The sequence below is a fragment of the Oreochromis niloticus genome, linkage group LG12 (assembly GCF_001858045.2).
Source record: "Oreochromis niloticus isolate F11D_XX linkage group LG12, O_niloticus_UMD_NMBU, whole genome shotgun sequence".
Taxonomy (NCBI): Eukaryota; Metazoa; Chordata; class Actinopteri; order Cichliformes; family Cichlidae; genus Oreochromis; species Oreochromis niloticus.
The window spans coordinates 35,532,871-35,556,307 of record NC_031977.2 but is presented as its reverse complement, the minus strand read 5'-3'; the positions used below and the strand labels follow the sequence as shown (position 1 = coordinate 35,556,307).

The window sequence follows — 23,437 nt, the reverse complement described above, 5'->3', positions numbered from 1 at the left end:
CTGTAACATCCCAGCCAGTATAATTATTGTAGATGTGTGACATTTGAACAAAGACTCAGCCTGACAGCCTTTTTTCGGGGAGACTTAGAAAGGTCAGATCTGGTAGTTTCTTAACTAAACAATCTCCCTAAAGCAAACCGAACCAATAATACGTTGGTCTTGGTGACCTTCAGAAGTGCCACAGTGATGATTCAAAGGAAAAAGCTCAATTCCAGCTGAATATATAATTTCAGTAACTCACACAGATCTGCATCCATCCATCTAACCACGCATCCATCCATCCATCCATCCATCAACACATACATCCATCATCCATCCATCCATCCATCCATCTAACCACGCATCCATCCATCCATCAACACATACATCGATCATCCATCCATCCATCCATCCATCCATCCATCCATCAACACATACATCCATCATCCATCCATCCATCCATCCATCAACACATACATCCATCATCCATCCATCCATCCATCCATCAACACATCCATCCATCATCCATCCATCCATCCATCCATCCATCCATCAAAGCCACACATCCATCCATCCATCCATCCGTTATGTGAAAAATAAAATGTACAAACTTGGAAATGAAAAGGTTGTAAAAAGCACCTACATGCACTTGGACAGATTTACAACCAGGGCACTGAAAAGTGTTTCATATCAAGGAATAAAGACAACATCATATAGAAATGTGATGATATCAAAGCCTGAACCAAAGTGTTGTCACTGGAAATCGAATCGTAATAAATTTATCCTAAATCTCAAATTATCTGCACCACACAAAGATGTCCTGGTGTTTGAGTACAACTTGTGTTTATTTTGAAAGATTATGTCTGCGTTTCTTTTATTTTCCGTCTTTCTTTCTTTCTTCTTTGCATTTTTCCGCCCTTCCGATTTGTTTCAGGTGTTAAATTAGTCATCTGTATTTTCAGTCCCACCTTTTAGCCTTGTGTCATGTCAGTCCTTCGCTATAAGTTCACCTGCTGAATACAGAGTCTGTTTAGTTCTTCATGACCCAAGAGTAAAAATTCTTTCAGCAGTAACGTGAAAAAGTTTCAAATGTCTTTAAACCAAGTGTCACCCCCCACAGCTGAAACTAATGAAGCCACCAGAGAAGCTGGAAAAGAAAAGGAAAAGCTTCAGATCCTCAGGGTGTCCCCAGGAGAGTCTCTGCAGACTCCATGTTCAACTTTTAGGACATATCGCTGCATGCTGAAAGAAAAACAAGCTGAACAGGAAGTGAAACCACAAACTGAGACCTCGTTCATGCAGGAGCCTAAACTCACCGAGGACCTCAAGCTGTTTGATCGGTGGGACCGCTCGCTCTTCTTTTGGCAGTATTACAGAGCAGACAAACACCAAAGTTGTTTCTCTACTTTACAGCCAAAAGCTACATTTACAGATGTTAAAGTATTACTGTATTAAAATCAGGAGGAGGCCTATCATAGTCCATAAGAGCCACCTAACCCACAAGGTCACAGGATCCTTGAAAGTTTTTGCAGTTTTCTCCAGTGAATTATTAGAAAACAGATGAAAGATCCAGGACACCATCCAGGTGCTTGTGTCTGTTCCTCTGCAGAGACAAAAACTCAGAGATGATTGAAACTATGATATATCGATATGTGCTCACAGTGAAGAAAAAGGAGATTGGAGCTTTAGATTGGAGCAGCTGTAAAACTGATTTTGTTGACTATCTCAGCTTCCCAAAACATGAGAGGTGCTCACATAAAGGTCAGAAGAGAGTGAACCAGAACGGAGAAAAGAGACTTTCTGGAGAGTTGGGCATCAATAAGCTTTTCATCCCTATCAGCTGCATAGAAACGGATATTAAAAGGAGCGGCTGCAGTCACCGGGGTGGTTTAAGCTGAAATGGCAGCGATGGCAGGTGTTGTTCTTCTGTGATTCAGGCCTCAGCTGCCTTCTGTTGTTACGGACAAGGACACAGATTTCATTTTATGAATGAGCATTTGAAAGCGCTGCTGTACCTTCCCCTCCTTCCAGCATCAATGCAGAAAAAGCTTCATACAGCGAAATGTGACAACCTTCAGCAGCCGTCAGCCCACATCCATCCCTCCAGCACGGTGGGACTCAGCGGGTTAAATAATTTTGTCTGAAGGCTGTGACATTTAGCCGGGATAAAGGAGCAGTGCAATAATGTCGCAACCTGGGAAATAAGCAGTGTTGATATTATTTGTTTGCACTGTCTCACGGATCAGTCTCACCTGTGCATCACAGTCCCACAGCTCTTCCCACAGGTATCGTTTCGGTGTTTAACACTGGTGATGTCACTCCTCAAGGATCAGAATGGCAGCACGCTTTCTTTCCTGCAGGAAAGTGACTGAAAGGACTGAACGACAGCTAAAATGCAGATGATGCAGCGCAAACAGACCACATGAGGCAGGAAACACTGATACACGCCAGCTTTGAAAAATGTAATCCACTCGATAATTCTTTAAAGTTCACTCTCTTTGTGTTCCCATGAAGCTGTTTGGTCTGTACTTGATAGTGTCTTCAATTTTTGTCTTTGCAGTCCCATTTATACTGTGAGGCTGCTTGTCACCACAGAAGAAGACTTCAGAGGGCCAATCAGCTAATCACTTGTCTCATTATAGACATACAGATTTATTTTTCACAGGACTCTCTGCAGTTCTGTGAAAGTTACTTAGTTACTTTCTAAAAACATGATGCACAACCTGAATATGTAATAAAGCAATAGAGCTTTCAGCCCAACTCTATTTTTCTGCATAATCCATCATATAAAATTAAACCAAATGAAAAAGTCTCTTTTTAAAAATTGTTTTATTAGTTTTAAACCTTTAACTTTATGCACATTGCATCAAGCAAACATTTAATTATATGCAGCAGTCTCTGACTGGTATATTTCCTGCATATTCCAGCAAATAAAATAAAATAATGTTTTGTGTTTACACTCACTCTTTCAAATAGATGCAAGTAAAACACAGCAAAAAATAATTGAAGCCAAAGTTTCAGCAGCTCTGAGTCCTGTCGCTCTCATGTCGCAAACAGAATCACGGTTTAGTAACACAGTAACGCAGCATGCTTACGGGAAAGTAACAGTAATCTAATTACATTTTTGCAATAGTAATTCCTTACTTTACTTGTTACTTGAAAAAGTAATCAGATTACAGTAACTTGTACTGCCCATCTCTGGACATCTCTGCTTTGGTCTCGTCCGTCTGAAGGACCTGAGAACAAAGCTGAGACGGTTTGTTCAGATGCAGCTGTGCAAACTTCAGAGATGCTGTGATGTTCTTTGCAAAGAGAAGACGACCTTTGCGAACACGCCGTACTTTTTCTGATTATACTGGCAGGAACTTTGACATTCGTCATGCTAGCTGAAGCCTGTAGTGACGGAGACGTAGCAATTTTTTCCCTCTGAGCTCTGAACAATCGAAGACTGTGAGATTGTGTCAACACAAAACTGCCAACGTTTCTTCTTATAGAGGCGTCCACATGGGTCGCCATGTTGTCTGCCCTCCGTGTAAGTTAACTGTGATGCTTTAATAAAACTGTGATTTTGACTCATGTGTTTGAGTCTGTTTTTGGCACCGCAGTGTTACGATTGTCGGACGAATGGAGAACAATAACGTCTCCATCTCTTCTGGGGCAAAGAAACCTCGTTGACCATGTTGTCAGACTGAACAAATATATTTAGATTAAAATGTAAATTTATATTTTTAGGAATGAGTAAACAAATGATGCTGTGCTGATTTTTGTCATTTAATTAGACAGACTCTTGGAAAGTTGTTCACTGCAAGCTGAAGAGCTCAAATCAACTACCTGTAGACAGGAAACTGCAACAGAGCCCATAATAACACTCAGAGCTGCTCCAATAAAACACAGAGCGCTCGATGCAATATTTAATTAGTAAAAGAGCTCAAATGAGGCTCAGTGTTCAGTATTTTAATTGCATTTTGTAGGAACATTTTATCCATATTTTTGGCAGCTCGTCACAGAATGGGATGTAAAGGATAAAATAAACTCTCTGAACAGCTTTGTCTTTTGTTTTAATTCATATTTCATGCTTGGCTGTGTAATTTTAACCTGTAGTTTATTTTTCCCCACGTAATTTAAAAAGTAGGACAGCACTCTTTATTTATGAACTATTTATTCATGCACTGCACGGCTGTTTTGGACAGGCACCATCCTCATTTAATCCTCCTCCTCACACCTAAGCAGATAAAAGCCTGCAGTATTATCTCAGATAAATTAGCAGCTCTGCTTTACTTTGTCAAACTGTGTCTTTGACTATTTTTTCACTTTAAACAGAAAACAGGAAGAACAGGAACGCTGCTCTGCAACGAAGCGAGTGGACGGACTGATTGAGAATATCTGGTGGCTGATATCTCACCTTAAAGAGAGCAGCGAGTTCAAAGAGAGCTGCCAGGACAAAGAGCAGCAGAAAAAGGCCTGGCATGTGGGCATCTCTTTATTCCATCATTTGACCCTGATGTGCTCCGGAGGAATTCAACGTCTGAAAGAGAAGCGGGATTAGAGACGGCGGCTGGAGCAGGTGGTTGGCTTGTAAAAAGAGAAGATCGCGGCCTGTTGTCTCAGCAGTTGCACCTTCTGATAACATTTTCCCTGCAGCTGCTCCGTCTGGGCTTTGATGTAACGAAGGTTTTACAGTTTGTCAACAGAGCGGCCGCGAATTCATTATTCTTCTGTGTCAAAAACTAGTGTTTTATTTATCATATCATATAATTTAGTCCTATAATCAATCCCAAATGGTGTGCTTATACTCCATTCATAGAGGACGCTGAGCACTCAACCTTCCTTAGATTTATCACCACATGAAGCCAGCACAGAGCAAATATGTTGCTATATAAGAATAAAAATGTAAAATTAGAGGAAAAACAACAAGTTTAAGTGAAAATACACACACATGTCGGCTGCACAGTCCTTCATGATATTGCACAGGATGTTCTGAGTGTATCAGTGCACACGATGAGAGAGTTCAGCACTTTGATTACATTTGGAGAGCTTTTGTGTGGAGGTGCGGGTCCGGAAGACAGCGTGTTGTCTGGATATCAGTCATGGAAACATGAGATTTTCAGACCATCTGCTTAATCTGACACTGTGAGCACCATCAGAGACAAATATCTCGTCTGTCTTAGCAACATGCTAATGGCAGATGTGTAATCTCACCCCTGCTGGAAAGATCTTTCATAGTGTTTTGCTGGAGTCTCAGCAGTGACGGGTTTACAGACGAAGCAGTGGAGAGTCTGGGGGTCAAAGAGCCGCCTGGTGTCACGATTTTGTATTCATGTTGTGGTATGTGTCCACGAGCAGCCTGTAATTTGCTGCAATACTTCAGACGTGTGTTTCCTTGTGTATTCCTGTCTGTTAGTTTTGCATCCTTTAATGATCCTTCGTACCCTCGTTAGTCTTTTGCCAGCTTTTCTAGACTTTACCTTCTTATACAAACTTATACGCTGCATCTCTGACTGTGCACCTGTTTTCAACCTGTCTTGTATTACAAGCATCTGATTTCTCTCTTTGCCTCCTCAAAGCTAAAGAAACTGAATATAAACCAGCCATCGTTACCTTGTCTATGTTTGAACGGCTAACAGCACACTGCTTTAATACAAATGTAGTTTAGATTAAACATTTTATACTGTTGAGCACTCTGAGGGGCAAAGATTAGTTGTTTGAAGAGGACGGCCATCATTCGTCTAGAGAATCATGAGGAATGTGAGGGAGCATACTGAGTGTTGTTAGAGAGAGAACACTTCAACACTTTTAAGCTGCTCCATTAACAAATCTGAAGAGATTAATAGCCTTTAGCGCGGCCTCGTGTATACAGGGTGAAAAAAGTAATTTATTGGCAGCTGTGAAACAGGAAGGCCTGAAGAACAGCATGTTGTAAAGCAGAAGGGCCACAAGGAGCGAGGCAGGTCTGACAAATCACCATATCGATCGAACAGGAAAAGGGGAAAAGCTCATTTCTTCCAATGTGAAATATGGCGCTGCATATAAAGTGAAACGTGTCGCCATGTGAGGTGTCGCCGTGAGTCACAAGGTGTGAATGTGTGAAATTAATTAATGAACAATCAGTCAGAGGAGGAAGAGCAGAGCAGTGCACAGCGGACGAGGATGTAAAAGATGTGCTTCTTTTGTGCTTTGAGACATTTCCAATTCAGAAAGGTAAGTAAGGGAATAGTTTGTTTTTGTGTGAAGCTGCAGAGTGATAAATGGTCTTCATTAAATTAGAGTGGGCAGCTGGGAGTCTGCCTGCCTGCTGAATCAAACTGAATAGTTGGAGGCAGAGGTGAAGATCTATGAGCTCTGTGAATTCACTTACAGTTGAATGAAAGCTAAAAGGTGGCAGAAGATGAATTAAATATCCTTTTTTTACAGTGCACCAACAGAAACAAGCTGTAGAGATATTTATTCCAATCCGTTTCCTGTAACGTGTCTAGCCCAGCATTATGTTCTTGCACTGGGTGACAGTCTGTTCAGACACTGATGTTTTCATGCTGTAAGGACAGAAGTCCAAAGTTTCTTCGTTTATTAGCCAAGTACGGTCGATGACGCTCAGCATCAGGGCTCAGCTCTGGTCCCAAGAAGCTCATTGACACACGCAGCCAAAGAACAGCAGCAGCAAACAGAAGCGCTCGTGTTGTCGTTCACATGGCTGGTCTCAGGCGAGGAGCCACACTTATTTTAATGGTGGTTTTGTTGACGCTACATTTTTGACAAAGACACTTTTGTCTAAGTTGCTGATGCTCCACCATCTTTGCTCCTCAGTCTGAGACACATGAACAATCATGCTACTCAGCTAATGACTCGTGGCTGCTACTGGATGACTCTCCACACTAATTATGACCATTACTCACCAGCCCCTCAGGTCAGGGGTGGGGAGCTCCAGGCCTCGAGGGCCGGTGTCCTGCAGGTTTTAGATCTCACCCTGGGTCAACACACCTGAATCACATGATTAGTTCATTACCAGGCCTCTGGAGAACTACGGCTGTGTCCCAATCCAGCGACCACACGTTTTGTAGTGCGCATTTAGAGGCCGATTATGTCACAGCGACGTGACGAAGGGAGTCCCAATTCAAAGTGTACTCCAAATGCGGTCAACAAATGCGCAGTTCATTTCCCCAATTTGAAGTGTGGGTCTGGTGTAGACTTTGTGGTCCCATATATCCCAGGAGTCCTAGCGCAACACAGCCAGGTCAGTGCGTAATGATGGCATCAGCTGCGGAGAAGGTAGAAACGGCGGCGGAGGACAGCTACACCTTAAAATGTAAGATATGTTTGAAGGAGCGAAACAAATGTCACGATGTAAAAGTCAGTGGAAGCTGTAAATGTCAAGGTGACTCTTGTGACACCTGTTGGACCCACGTGACCTTAAATGCACAGTCCTGCATATTTTTGATTCATGTTCCAGACAGAAGGCAGTTGAATAGTAGTATTACCACTACATGTGTAATTAATAGTATCAGTATGGCCCTTTCTGGGCCACAAACTAAAATGTTAAGATATTCCAGGCAAGGATGTAGCTGTGTACACTCCAAATATCTGCGTGAGCCACCAAGACTTCACATATTTGCAAAGGTGACACCATCCATGTCAAATATGATAGAGACATAAACCTAGGACCTTAAAAAGTCATTGTTTGGCCTTAGTCAGTGCTGCCTTTGTCCCACAATAAATCGGTTTGCCTGACATTAAAGTTTGTACAGCATATTCAGCTGTGTGGGACATACAAACGGCAAACAGGGAGCTGATCAAACACAAGTGCAAGGTGGTCGGGAATGTAATCCAATGTCCTGCTTTATTTCAGGGACCAAGGAGCAGACGGCAGAGTTCATCCGACTCCGCCGTGACAATGAGCACCTGTTCACCGGTGCTAAACACTCAGCCGCAGTGGGTTGGAGGTACAGCAACAGTATGAGGTTTCTAATCAGTGAGGCACAAGGGAGAGTGAACTGTCTGCCCTGTGGTCCCAATCTAGTACATTTTGCTGTGGATGCCATTCAGGGAATAACATGATTGACATGTTCTATCATATTTCGTCTGTCAGAGCAATCATAGAGACGATGGACCTGGCGGGGAAAATTTCCTCTGCCTTTAGGAGTGCAAGTATCCAGCGACATGCGAGGGTGGAAGTGGAAAGCCCACTGCTGCGACATGGCCCTGGTTTGGACCCATGGATCAGGTATTAGGACAGAGGCCTTCTACCAGGCCTCCAGTCCTAATTTCCTCCATCCAGGAGGACACACCAGGGCCCAGTTCAGTAGTGGGCAACCAAGTTCCTGAGCAGGAAGAGGAGGCGGATGAGGACCAGCTGGAGGCACGAGTGGCGAAAAGGAAGAGGGACAGGGAAGATGAACTTATTGCTTTATTAAAAGAGGACATGAGACAGCAACGGCAAATGGAGGAACGAAGAGCCGAGAGGATGGACAGGCTGCTCGGTGTCTTTGAGAAGAAAAAGGATTCGATTTCTGTAAATACGACTCAATGTACATAGTTGCACTTTATTTATGTTGTTATTCCAACCTTTGTTCTGTACAAACAAGATGATTTCAGTTATGTAAATGAAGAAAATGGGAACATCCCAACTGTATTTGCATGTTTGTCATGAACTACGTAAAAACATTTCTGGGAACCTGACCTATTGAATTTGCCAAACTGCAAAAATAACAACAGTGCAACGAAAAACACAACAGGATTATTGGTAATGAAATGCCCATTGTGGTCCAGGATTAACCTGAGTGTCCCAGTATGCACAGGCATTGTTAACCAGGCCTGACATTTGGCTGAGCAGGGAGTCTCGGGCAGTACTGCTGAATCTGCTGGACCAGGACCAGAGAGATGAAGGAGGTGCCACAAGTGAGACCCTTGGTTTGCGTTGCCAGCTACTGAGTGGAGCATCTCACATGGTGGTCTCCAGAAGTTGCTCAGGCATGCTCAAGCCCACTGTCCACCGCATCATCTTCCTCTGGGTTTGCAGGGCTGATGAAACTGACGGCTGTCATGTCACTAGAATGTATTCAGAACGATGCAAAAACGAAATGGTGCCAACAAGCATGTCAATACAGATATGGCACGTAAAATTCCAGCACTTTAAAGATGCACCACTAAGGGATACCTGCCTGCTGACAATAATCGTGGTCCGGGGGTACCTCCTCCAGGACAGACACCTCAGCAGATAGCTGGTCCCGCCAGTGAGCACCACTGACTGCCTCCAAACCAGTCTCCCCCTCATCTTGGGCATCATCCTCGGGCTCCTCGTCTGGGGCCACAATGTCACCAGCACTGATGCAGATATTATGCAGAACAGCACATGCTGTTATGACCTGAAACAGATGTTTTGTCTCGTAAATAAAGTATTTATACCTGATTATATACTACAGTTGCCATTATGATTCGTCAAACAACAATGACAATGTATTAGACTGATGCACATGTGGCACAAAGGTGTGGTGCACCTCCACCGCTTGAAGAAAGATCTAAAACCTGCAGGACACCGGCCCTCGAGGTCTGGAGTTGGACACCCCTGCCTTAGGTACACCTGCTCAACTGCTGTTAACACAAACATCTAACCAGCTAACTCAATGGCAGCAATGCACTGGGTGGTGAAGACGACCTGCTGAAGTTCAAACCCAACATCAGAAAAAGGTGATGAGGTCACTGAATGTGGTTTGGTTGGTGACGCACGCAGGAAGTCTTTTATTCAGTATAACCTGAAACTAGTGGCTGAGCCCACTGAGTCACCAGGACTCTGTTTGAAATCACAGCAGTCGCCCCCTGCTGGCCAATAAAGTCCTGCAGGTTTAAGGTCCTTAAGAGGCAGCTTGACCTTTTAGAACTGGAACTTGAGGATTTTCTGTGCTGTCTGTCATGATGAGTCAGGCACTGGATCTCAGTTTGAGATAGGAGCGTTCACCTGAAGAAAATCGCCATCGACTGAAGATAAAATCAGAACTTCAGAACTGCCCCTGGGCTGCATGCAGAGTCATCAGCCGGGAGCTGCCCTTCACTCCCTCTGTCAGTCTTATTTACAGCCTATGACCATAGGACATGTGCGTCATTGAGGATAGATTAAGTATAAATGCATCCAGTTTCTGTCCTGGCTGTCTGAGAGTCCATCTGCAATAATTTAGTAAAAAACAAACTGCTTGCTCTCATCCTTGGGTGCGTTCAGATCAGAGTACAGCACCCATGTTCTGTTTTTTATATTAAGTGAATATTCGCCTTGAGGCGACTTTTGTTGTGATTTGGCGCTATATAAATAAAATTGAATTGAAATTGAATTGAAATTGTAAAGCTACAGAACTCAGTCACCTTTATCCTCACTGAGAATTGTCCTCTGGAAATGTGACAAATTATAGTGCAATTATATTTTTAGATGGCCGAGGACTCACCCAGAACAGTCTGAGTGCAGCATCCAAGACAGAACAACATGTTTAATCCATTTCTATCCCAGTCACAAAGCGAAAAGTGGCACTTTTGTGTTTGATAGCAGAGGCTGTGACACAACAACCAGAAGGTCTCATTTGGGGAAGCAAATGGAAGCAGGTAGAGAGGCGTGCGCAGGCGGGGACAAGGTCCGTGCCACGGTCATTACCCAAAGACTTCACGAAACACCTCTGAAAGCTGAGGGACGAGAAGACTTCAGGGATTATATTTTTAAAGTGTTTTCAAAGTATTTTCTTTATATTTCACCCTGATTAAAGTTTTTTTTCCCCACTGTGCTCAAGCAGATACCAGATCAGCACACACCCAGAAAAAAGCTAAAAGGACTTTCTGAAGCGTTCACAACAGATGAGCTGCTCATGAAAAAGGAGACAGAAGTCCATTTTGCAGCCTGCCCACACAAACCAAATATTCACCTGGCATGCAGGCAAACCATGAGCATTCCTGCAGTCCTCTGGGGTCTGCAGAAAGGAGAGCTTCACGGACATCACATGAGGACTGTGAAAGACGACTTTCTCAAAGCAAATCCTGCGGGAAAGTCTCATAACCATCGAGTGGGTTTATTTTGAAAGACATACTAGCTATAAATAAATCCGTTAGGCTTAGAGCCCAAAATGCTTAGCGTGCAGCTATGAGTTAAAGGGGAAAAATGTTGTGTTTTAGGAGAGGGCTGAACTTTAAGATGACAGTCAGGCTGGGATATGCTGGGTCAGAGCAGAGCATTATGAAAAATAGCACCAGTATCTTGCATGTCACATGTTTTGCTCTGACCTGTCTGAGAACCAGAAGCTTTGAGCCCAGAGGCTTCAGTTTGAAACAAACCTGAGAAACAGCAGCAAGAAAGAATTTCTCTGCATTTTAAACTGTCAGACTGCTGAAAGTCTGAGGCTTCAGCATCAGTGTCATTAGAGGGCGTAAATCAAATGGCATTTTTTGACACTTGTGTGGTTTAATTGCTTCATTCCTGCAAGTAAGACCTGAAATCCAGATACAGCAGCATAAGGCACGATGGTTTTCTGCGTCTGTGTCACAGTCGGCCATGCAGAGTGTGCCTGACGTCCCGAATGCAGCAGACGGAGGTGAACATAAAGTGAGTGTTTATTGCTGAATCAACAGAAAGTTCACACCGGTCAAAAAAACAGAAAACAAACTCCAAGTGGTAGGTAACGAGGAGCGTGCGAGCAGGTGGGAAACACAGCTGCAGACACTTAACCGAACGAGATAAGAAAGCGAACCTCAACAAGACACGGAGAGCAACGCTTACCAAAATAAAAGAGGAAGAGATGCAGCAGGACAGAGGGGCATGAATAATGTGACACAAGTGGACAAAAAGACAAACACAGACAGAAACTAAACCTGACGTGGACACACAAAGGAGGCTGGGATACACAACAAACCGAGAATACATCCTGTTATGAAACCTGGAAATATACAGAAACAAACCAGGAGATATAAAAGTCAAGATAACACAGACTTCATGGTCCCTGAATAGGCCTCAGCCCTCGTGTGACCAGGAATTGCATAAGCAGAAAAATATGACCCTCACCCTCAAGTCCACATGAACACTTATGCTTGGTGGATCATAACCATGGAAAACAGTTTTCACTGTGCTGTCTTTATTTATTTATTTATATACATACTTACTGTATTTACTGTAAACCAGGGGTGTCCAACTCCAGGCCTCGAGGGCCGGTGTCCTGCAGGTTTCAGAGCTCACCCTGGGTCAGCACACCTGAATCACATGATGAGTTCATTACCAGGCCTCTGGAGAACTGCAAGACATGTTGCGTAGATAATGTAACCATTTAAATCAGCTGTGTTGGATCAAGGACACATCTAAAACCTGCAGGACACCGGCCCTCCAGGCCTGGAGACGTTGCTATGGCAGGAATGCCTCTTCGTTCCAGAGAATGAAGTGTGGGATTTGTGTCAGCAAATTCAGTGAATGTAAGGACAATAATCATTTTCCTTCAGCTTTAAGTTTGGCCTGTGTTTCTTTAATCTATGTTCCTTAATTATTGTTATTCCTGCTTTTAGTTCTCTTGATGGTATTCTGTTGGTGTTATATTTGTTGTTTTTAGCTTCTAGTTTCAGACACTGTATCTTCCCTGTGTTCCATGTTTCATATCCAGTCAGTCATGTCTCAGGGTCAAGTCCATGTCACTGTGCACACGTCATGTTTTATTTTGATAGTCTCGCGTCCTATGTTAGTGTGTTCAGTTTTGCTTCCCTTTTGTCTTGTTTTGTCTGATTAGTCTCAGCTGTGTTCCCACCTGTTTCCCATCCTCTCCTGTCTGTATTTAAGTCCTCAGTCTTCCCCTGTCTGTTGTTGGGTCCTCCATGTTGCTGTGTGTCCTGTGTAGTTCAATGGTGTAGCATCGCAAGTTTCTTAGTTCATGTTTGGTTTGTTTCTTTATTATTCATGCATTTTTAAAAAAAAATTTTTTAGTTGTTTTTTTCCAGCCATAAAACTGCCGCCTTTAGTTAAGCATTCTGTCTGCGAGTCCTGCGTTTGGGTCCTAGCCCACCATTCAGAGCGCAAAATGTGGCAGTTTCTTCAAATTTTTATTGTTATAAAGGAGAAGACTCAGAGATATGGTGAAATAGGACGTGTGGAGGGTTGGTGTGACAGAGGAGGATGTCAGGGGGAGATGGAGACAGATGATCTGTTGTTGTGACCCTTAAAGAGATCGTCTGACAGAAGAGGGAGAAGAGAATAAACATGTTTTTGGTACGATGGATCTCTCTGGAGACGGCGATGCTCCTACAGTTAAACATATTCATGAATATTTTTTCCCTTTAGGTGTAGGAATCAGTTGCACATGTATTTTTTTAATTGTGTCAAACTAAGTCAGTTTTATTCACGCTGCAGGGTTTGCAGTAATAGCGTTCACAGCGGTTTGTTGCAGATTCAATTTCATTTCCATCCATCAAGTTTTTCATTCAAATAAGATCTAAAAGAGCTAAACTAAGACTTGCTTGGTGTCAGAGCTGCTGTCGCTCTTTCATTTTAGTGACTTGTTTTGATGACATAAACTATTATGAATAATGATATCGCCTCTCCAGCAGCAGCAGCAGCAGCCAGGAGGAACAAACAATGAATGCTAAGACTCATTATTCTTTAATCAAAGATGGGAACCAGAAGGGTTGTGGTGGTTACTCACACGAAAACAATCAAAATAACGAGCTAAAAACAAAAAAGGGGAAGAGCAGTTAATATTGTAAAGGAGATAATTTGCCAGACTGCACATAAACCATAACTGGGTCAGGTGTGCACTGACAGCCCTCTGCTCTGAATGTGGCAGCAAGATGATAAAATACAACTTTTCAGTAAGAGCACTCCTGTACCCTCATTGCACAGCTTCACATCAGGCATGCACAGCCTTAGCAGTACATTTGCTCTTGTGATTCAGCAAAACATGCAAAGTAACCAGAGGCCAGCTAGCGTATTCCCACAGATAACTAATATAGAGTCTGTTATGAAAGAAAGATCAGAAACTAACTTGGAGCTCACTATTTCTTTCCCTTCAGTCTGTCCATCTATCCGTGCTATCTGCATCGTCTGACCAAAAAGGCAAACATTTCAAACCTGCTTATGAGTGAAAACACGGTTTGAATGATTAAAAGGCTATATGTTTTTATAAAATATATATATATCCTGCCATCAAACCCATTTCTGTCTGTGACCATGTAGACTTGGTCTCTGTAGCTGGGGGGAAAAAAACACCTATACCTCTATCAGGAGGCTTCAGATGACTGAATTCACATCTTTAGCTGATCTTAACACATGAACTCCCCCTCAGTACTTTCCCATTACCAGTCTTTAGCTGACCACCTCCCTCTAAAGTCCGTTTAATAGCAGCTAAGGCAAGCAAGTGGACTTCTCATGTCCTGACTCCTGCTCTGCACAGACAGCACTACTCATCAAACCAAATATAATATGTCAGTCTGGGCTAATACACTATTGCCAAAAGTATTCACTCACTCATCCAAATCACTGAATTGAGGTGGTCCAATCACTCCCATGGCTACAGGTGTATAAAATCAAGCACCTAGGCGTTTGTGAAGAAATGGAGCTCACTGAATTCCAGCGTGATACTGTGGCAGGATGTCACCTGTGCAACATAGAATAGAATAGAATAGAATAGAATAGAATAATCCTTTAATTGTCCCACAAGGGGAAATTTGGTTGTAACAGCAGCCAGAAAGACACATATACAAACAAACAGTACACAGGACACAGAACAGAAACATACACAATTTTTCTTACATATTTACATTAAGGACAATGGTTACTATAAACAGAGAGTACTGTACAGTTATTAAATTAAATATAAATAACTACAGATAAGAGGCAAACCAGGTTGTAGTGCGAATCGGTTGATTAACTTATTGCAGTTACAGCGCAGATGTAAACATCTATGTTGGTTGGGAGCAGTTCTGATTGTACAGTCTGACAGCTGCAGGGAGGAAGGACCTGCGGAAACGCTCCTTCATGCATCGAGGATGCAGCAGTCTGTCACTGAAGGAGCTCTGCAGTTCAGCAACATTTACATGCATGGGGTGGGAGACTCTGTCCATCAGAGATGTTATTTTGGCCAGAGTCCTTCTGTCTCCCACCTCCTGCACTGGGTCCAGGGTGCATGTCCAGTCCTGAAGCTTCCTCACTACTAAATATTCAACAGACAAATGTTAGGGCTATCATTACAAAGTGGAAGCGATTGGGAACGACAGCAAATCAGCCACAAAGTGGTAAACCACGCTGCACACATATGTGCACACATAGTGCACATAGTGCAAGTTTTCACCAACATTCTCCAGAGTCAGTTGCTACAGACCTCAAACTTCATGGTTCCTTCAGATTAGATCAAGAACACTGTGCACAGAGCTTCATGGAAGGGGTTTACATGCCTGAGCAGCTGCATCCAAGCCTTATATCACCAAGTGCAATGTAGAGCATCGGATGCAGTGGTGTAAAGCACGCAGCCACTAGATTCTAGAGCACGGGTTTCCAACTCCAAGTCTCGAGGGCCGGTGTCCTGCAGGTTTTAGATGTGTCGTTGATCCAACACAGCTGATTTAAATGGCTAAATGACCTCCTCAACATGTCTTGAAGTTCTCCAGAGGCCTGGTGATGAACTAATCATTTGATTCAGGTGTGTTGACCCAGGGTGAGATCTAAAACCTGCAGGACACCGGCCCTCGAGGCCTGGAGTTGGACACCCCTGCTGTAGAGCATTGGGCACATGTTCTCTGGAGTGATGAATCACGTTTCTCAGTCTGGCAATCTGATGGACACGTCTGTGTTTGGCGGTTACCAGGAGAACGAGACTTGTCTGGCTGCGGTGGGGGCGATTTTCAGGCTCCTCAGTTTCACACTTCATGCTCTCAACTTTGTGGGAACAGTTTATGGTCCCAGCATTGATCCCTGAGGGACACCATACTTAACATGCACATGAATTAGGCTGCAGTATTACTAAAACTTCAAAGGATACAAAAATGTTGTCTTATAATAATTGTGTCTGTTATTTCAGGTTTTTGACTTCATGCAAAATTAAAAATAGATTACATTTCCATTTATATAACTGCTTGAATTATAGCACCTCCTCTTTGACTGACCATACGTGATTGTAGAGTAGTAAAGGAGTCATGCCTCCACCTGACAGCTTTTAATCACCAGATGTCCTTGTCACTGCACGATCGACTGATTGTTAATGAAAAAACTTGGCAGTTGAACAAAAGTGATAAGTGACGTTGAATCCTGGACTAAAAGCCACAGATAACTGGACGATTCTCTGTCACAGTTTCTTCCTCCGCTCAAACAGGTTAACTGAATTCTTACTCCAACTGGGTAACAAAGCTGAGTAAGTAATTTAAAATGTATTTCTCCCAAACTTTGCAGTTGGTTTACAAACCCAGCGATGCTTCAGAAAGTTAAACCTCTGACTTTGTGTTTGACACCATGTTCAGAGGTCACATCTGAAGGATTTTCACAGTAAAAGAAAAGTGGATATAAAAAACATAACAGAAAATAAGCATCAAATGAAATATTTGTAGACTCTGCACATTTGCTCCTTCTGCAGGCCTCTGCTGTTTGCATGTTGACACTAATGGAGCATAACTTTAAACCAGGCTGGTCACAGTCAGGATTAGCCCACAGTCCTAGCACAGGAGCTAATAACAGCTGATTTTCATGCCATGCAGAATCAGCTGATGGCTCAGAATTTCCCATCCTTGCCCTAACCCAGTAAACGTTTATAGTTCACAAACAAATCTTATACAACTTGCATATCTCATGCAACTCATTCGCATTCCTGGGGCTGCAGCACTACTTTCCACCGAGAGATAAGCGCCCCGCTTTAAAGATGTGCAGAGTGTGCATTAGCAGGCTGGATGTGTACTGGTGGCATAAGCCAGCCTTATCAGCCGGGGGACTGTGGTTTGTATCCTGTCTGTACCTTTGTGTTGTGCTCTTTTCTTTTCTTTTTTTTTCCCCCCTCCTGCTGTTTTGTTTCAGTTTCACCGTCTTTTACTTTCTTTCACTCTCTCGAGTGAGGCACTAGAAACTTTGTTAGGATTGTGGTTTGGTATAAGAAAATAAGCCCCTTCACAACAGCAACACTGCATAGTAGTTACTGAGCGAACCACATCAGGGTGTCCAGGTGTAGCTCTCCCACAGAGGGTCCCACATTTTGATTGGCTCCAGTGTACCAAAGCCAACAGGTGGCTTCCACAGGGGAGCATTATTTTGTATGACAAAAACATAAAGGGTTTATTTTAATGAGTGAATCCTTGTATGAAGCCAGCTCACTCTAAAGACCCAAAACTGTGACAGTATTCGTACTGTTTGCAGGTGGAGGTAGTGAGGCTGACACCATCTGACCTGCTTTAGCTTGCCTGACGTCCAGCTCCTCTACTTCATGCTGACTTATTCAGTGTCTGATGGCTTCTCTGTTCTGTGTCAGTGGGAGTATTTGGAGCCACATGTGGAAACATCACGGTGTATATGGACATTTTCTTTGATTAAAATGGTCCTGATGAACCTGACTGAGCCTCATACAACATGCAGTCAAACCTCAGTGGCCCTCGCATTAACAAACACAACCCCAAATATGGCTGATTTCCATTTTCAGGACCACAGGCCGCTTTTATTCAGCACAGTATGGAAGCGTTGAAGAACTGATGTTACAGCAGGGAGCCATATCTTCTCCTTTCAGCACTTAGGACGAGGGGAGAGACGATCATTATGTGATCAAAATGGACTGTCAGTGGGAAGCAGCTCTAAGCTGGGATTAGTCTGATATGACAAGATGTGCCGCCGTACAAGAGCTCCCCTAAGAAAAACACTGTGTCAAATTACATTTTGCATATCAAAAGGCATTTTATTATGTTATGGGCAATTTCTCAAATGGATCTTTATTACTCTGACTCTGCTCAACTCAAACAAGATTCCCAGGAATCACACTCACTGTTATTTCACACCATATTTAAACACACAGTGTGAACTTTAGCCCCACAGTCATTACTGGTCCCCACAAACCTTAGCCAAACTGGCCTTTTGTTCAAGGATTTAGTTTGAAATCTGTTGGCACATACAGGAATGATGGGGAAGAGGAGGATGGGAGCTTGGACGCACCAATGACGGCATCTGTGGCCGTGTGATATGCAGCCAAACAAGTTTTGTTGCCTAAACCAACCAACCGCACAAAGGACTCTGGATCCAAACCAGCGTCTGTGGTGTGTGAGTCAGGTGCTTTACATGGTCTCCATCCACCCCGACCTCCTGATCAGCTCTGACACACCAAACAGCAGACTTTTCTTTCTCAAACTCTTTCAAAAATACTTTTTATATAGTTTTAGTGAATGGTGGAAACAAACGAGACATATGATGGCGACTTTGTCTTGTTTTGTCAGGGTTACTTGGTCACTTCCTGTTTTACTTTGAAGGTTTGTTTTCTCGTGTGTTTTTAATTGTGGTTTCACTTCCTGCTTTTGTTCTTTTCCCCTCATTTGTGATTGTCTGCTCAACACTAATCAGTGTTTAAATGTTCCAACCTGTATCTCAGCATTGAGCCTTTTCCCCGTTTCTTCTGGATTCTTCTTTTAGTTTGTTATTTGTTAGATTTTGTGTTTTCAGCCTTTTGGTTCAGCGAGTAAAGGCCCACGTTTTGTGGTCTCTTTTCCCCATTTGAATCCTTTCTCAAAATACTTGCTCTCATTAAAGCATCAACATAAATGTGTATTTGAGCATCTGTAAAGTAACACTGACTGTGAATGTGAATGCAGTCCAATAAAGGCAGAAAATGGCTCTTTTTAGCGTTACACCGACAGTCTCGTTTCTGTATTTCTCCTGTCTGGCGGTAAGACTACCCATCAGCCCACTCAGTGGAGTAGGAGTGAAAAGTTCAAATATTGGACTTTCCTGTGAAGGGATGACTGCCCTGTGCCAACATCAGCACAAAGGGATCAGCGCAGCGAGCGAGCTCTGTGCAGCCAGCCTCAGTCGATGCGTTCTTCAGATGTAGGAGCAGCATCAGTGTGACGCTGTGATCCTCTGTGTACGCTCACTCGTACAAATTCATAAATCCTTGTCAGTGTTCCTGTTGTTGCCGTGAGTGTTTTGTTTTTCCTCTGTTTTTGGCATCACGTCCGACTCTGGCTCCTCACAGGTTTGGCTTCTTAATCCTCATTTTCAAAAGCAAAAACTGCTCCCCTTTCTTATCCAAGCCTGGAACAACTTGAGGAATAGACAGTCTAATCCGAACTGCTGCTAATCACTCAAAGTTGAATATTTACAGAAGTATAAATGGTATAAACCTGGCATAGAAAGTAAGGACATTTGTGCCTGGTTGAACCTTTCTTTGTTGTAACAATGCTTCATGGCAGTAAATCTTACCCTGTTTGAAAGCCTGCTTATTTCTCCTTAAATGGTGCCACATTTTTAAGGAAAATGCATTTGTTGGTTGAGCAGCTACAGAGCTCAGTATGTGGCTGATACCCATGAAAACTCTTTTCTCTGCCAATCAACTTATTTTGCTATTAACTCTTGCTTGGTGTTGTTATCGGATGATTGAAGTCTGAAGAAATGAGACAAACTAGAAATTTTAACAACTCATCGGTTTAACCAACAGAAGTCTCGTTTGCATGTGGAAGAGCCGTACACAGCCACAACATCCTGTCTCCTCCTGCTGCTGATCGCCAGCTTGGTCACACACGTGCGGGATGGCATCTCATTCTTCTACCAGCATTTCTCACAAGTGAGTCGGTCTGGTTGTGTTGGTCATACTGGCACGAACGGCACACCCACGCTGAGCCCACAAGTGTTAGACGATTGAGGTCAGGACTGCAGGCAGGCCATTCCATCCTCTCCACTCCCAAACTCTGGAGATGGTCTCTGATAACCCCGGCTCTGTGGGGGCGAGGCTTGTCGGCCCTTGAGTTCCAATAGTTGCAGAATCTCATCTTGATCTATCTCTGCACTGAGATCAAGATGTTGCAAAACTGACTTGACAGAGGAAGGCAGTAATGACAGGCCTCGTAGCAGCCCTGTGAGATCAGAGACTGGCTGTGTGCAGTCTGGTCTGGATTGTTTGGGTAGAGAGCCGTCAGCTATGTCATTCTGCAAACCTTGACTCCAAATCTGTAGAAGACTGCCTGCGGTTCTTAAGTTCTGACAGGGTGAGGAAATCGACTTCTTGTGGTCTCATCTTCTCAGGGCGCCCACGTCCCGGCCTGTTTCTGTTTATAGAACTTGGCCTTCAAGTTGGAGCTGGTACTACGGCTCTCTCCAAATAATCCTGCAATTTGTTTTGCAGAACACCAGCTTGAAGTTGTCCTATGGCACAGGTGCTCTAATCAGGTGCCAAACTGTCAGCGGCTGTTTTATCAGCAGCTCAAAACAAGAGTCAATAGCAGAATAAGCTTTTTGGCTTTGGCAGAGAAGATCTAGGAAGTTTTAATGGGTGCAACCCAAATATTTAACTCTGCTGCTCAACCAACAAATGCATTTTCACCACAAACGTGGCACCATTTAAGGGGAAATAAAAAGGTTTTCAATGGTATGAGAGGTATTTACTGCCGAGAAGCATTTGTTTCACGAAATAAATGACTGGCCAAACTCAGATTTCCTGACTTTTTGTGCTAAATTTAGCTTAAAATCACAGCATGTCATGCAGGCTGTGCGAGTGAGGGCATTTTCCTCATCAGTAAGAAGCTAGACGGGAACAATCATGGATCAGTCGTTTATGTAAGTTATGTTGGTCCTTACACTACAGGACACGTACGACAACACGCCTGATTACTGCCAATGAGGAGAGAATCAGAAGCAGCCTGATAGTTAAAGGTCATTCATTAGGACCTGCAATAACTGCAGATCCAGGTCTTTAGAGTAGGTAGAGATAATTTAGAAATAACCGGCTCTGAAACTCTGTATTAGTGAATAATTTCTCATTACTCCGGACTTGTTCCTTTAATTGAGTATCACTAAACTTTGTCATGTTCTTTGCTGGTTTCTACAGTAGGAATTCATCTTTTTCTGTTCAAACCTAATATGTATACTCAATAGATTCTTACTTCCTACTTCAGGGTTACTTCACCATTATCTACTGTTTATGTGTCCCTTAAATATGATGCTTCATTTTCCTTTATTTTACTTGAATCATAATCTCCCTTAGGTTGAAAGTATATTTGGAGATTCATTTTCTGTTGATTTTTTTTCATCCTTCTGAGGAAAAACATCAATGATTCTTTGGCTAGCAGGTAATCCGTTTATTCTTATTTTAAAGCTTCAGTCACTACTAACCAGCGAAGACGCACAGGTGTGCACTACAACACAAGTTCAACATAACCAGACTTGGTTAGCTCGACAAAACCTAAAAACCCAGTCAGAGGCAGGCATCACAATGGTAGCACCTTTGCTAACTCAGGCTTTCTGTTTCAGATTTGTTGCATCGTTTGCATCGTTCTGCTCGGAGCTGGAGCTGCTTCACTCGATCGACTCTCCTTTGCTAAATGTTGCTGTGAGTTCTCCTCCAGTTGAAGCTCCTGTTTCCTCGATCGGTCCTCTGCAATGAAATCAAATGAGAATCAAAGGCTTACTCGCACTCTCACCGGCCTCTAATGATTTATTAATCCACTCTGTTAATCCACTGTCAGTTACTGATCACCAAGGTCTCAGATGGATTTAATGAGACTTATGGATTGCTTTTGTTGCTCATTTGCAGCATTTGGTAAAAAGACACCAGATACACATTTAAACAAAACATTCTTCATCATTTTCATAACCTGAAAGCTCTAAAATGTGTCCTTGTTTGCTAATAATGTTTTTCTGAGTTTGCGGTCAGTGGTTTAATCTCTTACTTTGATGTATTTTCATGCACACAGATAACTCATTTGTACCAAACAGTCAGAGTATTAGCACATGCACAATTCACTCTAGGACGTCCTTGAGTTTGCACAAGTTATTTATTAACAACTAAGAGGATGTGCAGCAGTCTGAGGACTAACAGGAAATTATTGGAGGAAATAAGGGTACAGTGTGTCCTTTCTCCTTCATACAAAACAACTTTCTTTCTTAAATCATGAAATAAACTAACAAACATTTTCTGTGTAAAACAAACAAACAAAAAAATTCAACAGGAGGATACAAACTCAGATACATATATTTTCACACGCAGACAAAAAAATCTATTTAAGATATTTGGTGAATTGAGCAATAACACCTTTGTGACCACTTGCTCCTCTTTTAGGAGCTACTGACTCAGCCAGAGTCGTCAGATGAGTCACAGGAAACATCAGCTAATTAGTACTTAAGGAGGTGAGTAATACCAAGGCAAGAGTCTTCCAGGGAAAATGGTCTGACCTTTACCAGCAGCGAGCTTTTATAGACTCTAATTTGAGGTTTGATCAAAAATCAGATCTATAAAAATCCAAAAGGGCCAGATTGAAATTTGATCTTCTGTCCAGTATCATCATCTCAGTCATGTTGGGAGAGGTTCGAGCCCTGCTGCTAGTTTTCCAAACAAGACTCCCAGAAGTCCCACTCTGAACCGCTTCAATTGTGCACTGTGGGATTTCATCAGGAGCTTCAAACCATCATCATCTCCTTCAGACTAACTAACTAAGTAGAGGTGATGACAGCTGGGTCTCGAGCTGCAATCCAGGGTTTTCGGTTGTTTACAGAGGAAGAGTTCAGTTTCCAAGCCTGAAGGCAGCGACGTGCGAAACCAGGAGCTTTTTTTTCCATTTGGAGGAATTTATCCAAATCAGAAAAAGTGTGTGTTTGGTGGTGGTTGGCTGAACTTTCAGAGGGAACAATTTGAACTGTGGTGCACGCCAGCTCTCCATCTCATGCCCGTCCACATGCACATCTCCATCTCCACACAGGCTGCTACCCAAAATCAGCTCCCTGCAACTATTCCCACTTCCTGGCAATGAAAATTAAGTCAAAGGTTTGCTGTTCGAACACACTGCACGAGATCCTGCACCCAATTCACCTGGAGCCTGATGCACTTAAAGAACTGAACGTCCAGAACGTGTCTGCTAGGTGGACTCAGAGCAGCGCACCACTGTCCTAAGACTGATTTTGAGGCTCCCGGTTGCAATAATTTTTATGTTTTATGCATTTAAACCTCACTGATTCTTTCCAGTGATGAGAAGAAGACTGATTTCAAAGAGGTCTATGAGAACATGACACCATCACTGAATATATGAGTAAATATTCAAATATTAATAGTTAATTTCAAGTCTAATTGAATACAGTGTTACATAAATGTAATATACATTTATATGAACACAGAAAATGAAGCAGGGTCTAATTTCAGGTGTGGCTTCATTTGCAGAATCAGCTGCAGCATGCAGTGCTGCACAAACTACATCATCACTATCACTGATGGCTCCTGATCTGAACACAGAGTTGTTCAGTTTATTGGGGCCATGATTTCTTTGGGGTTTTATGGAGAGATTTGCATCCTTGTGCTATTTT

General features: G+C 42.9%; 1 long non-coding RNA gene across 1 annotated transcript; it reads left to right on the top strand.

Annotated features, from left to right (window-relative positions):
- Positions 1–12,289: 12,289 nt before the first annotated feature.
- Positions 12,290–17,925, top strand: LOC109204561 (uncharacterized). The gene is made up of 2 exons (XR_003213326.1): positions 12,290–12,402; positions 17,309–17,925. It is a non-coding gene; the product is annotated as an uncharacterized LOC109204561 (long non-coding RNA).
- Positions 17,926–23,437: the final 5,512 nt, after the last annotated feature.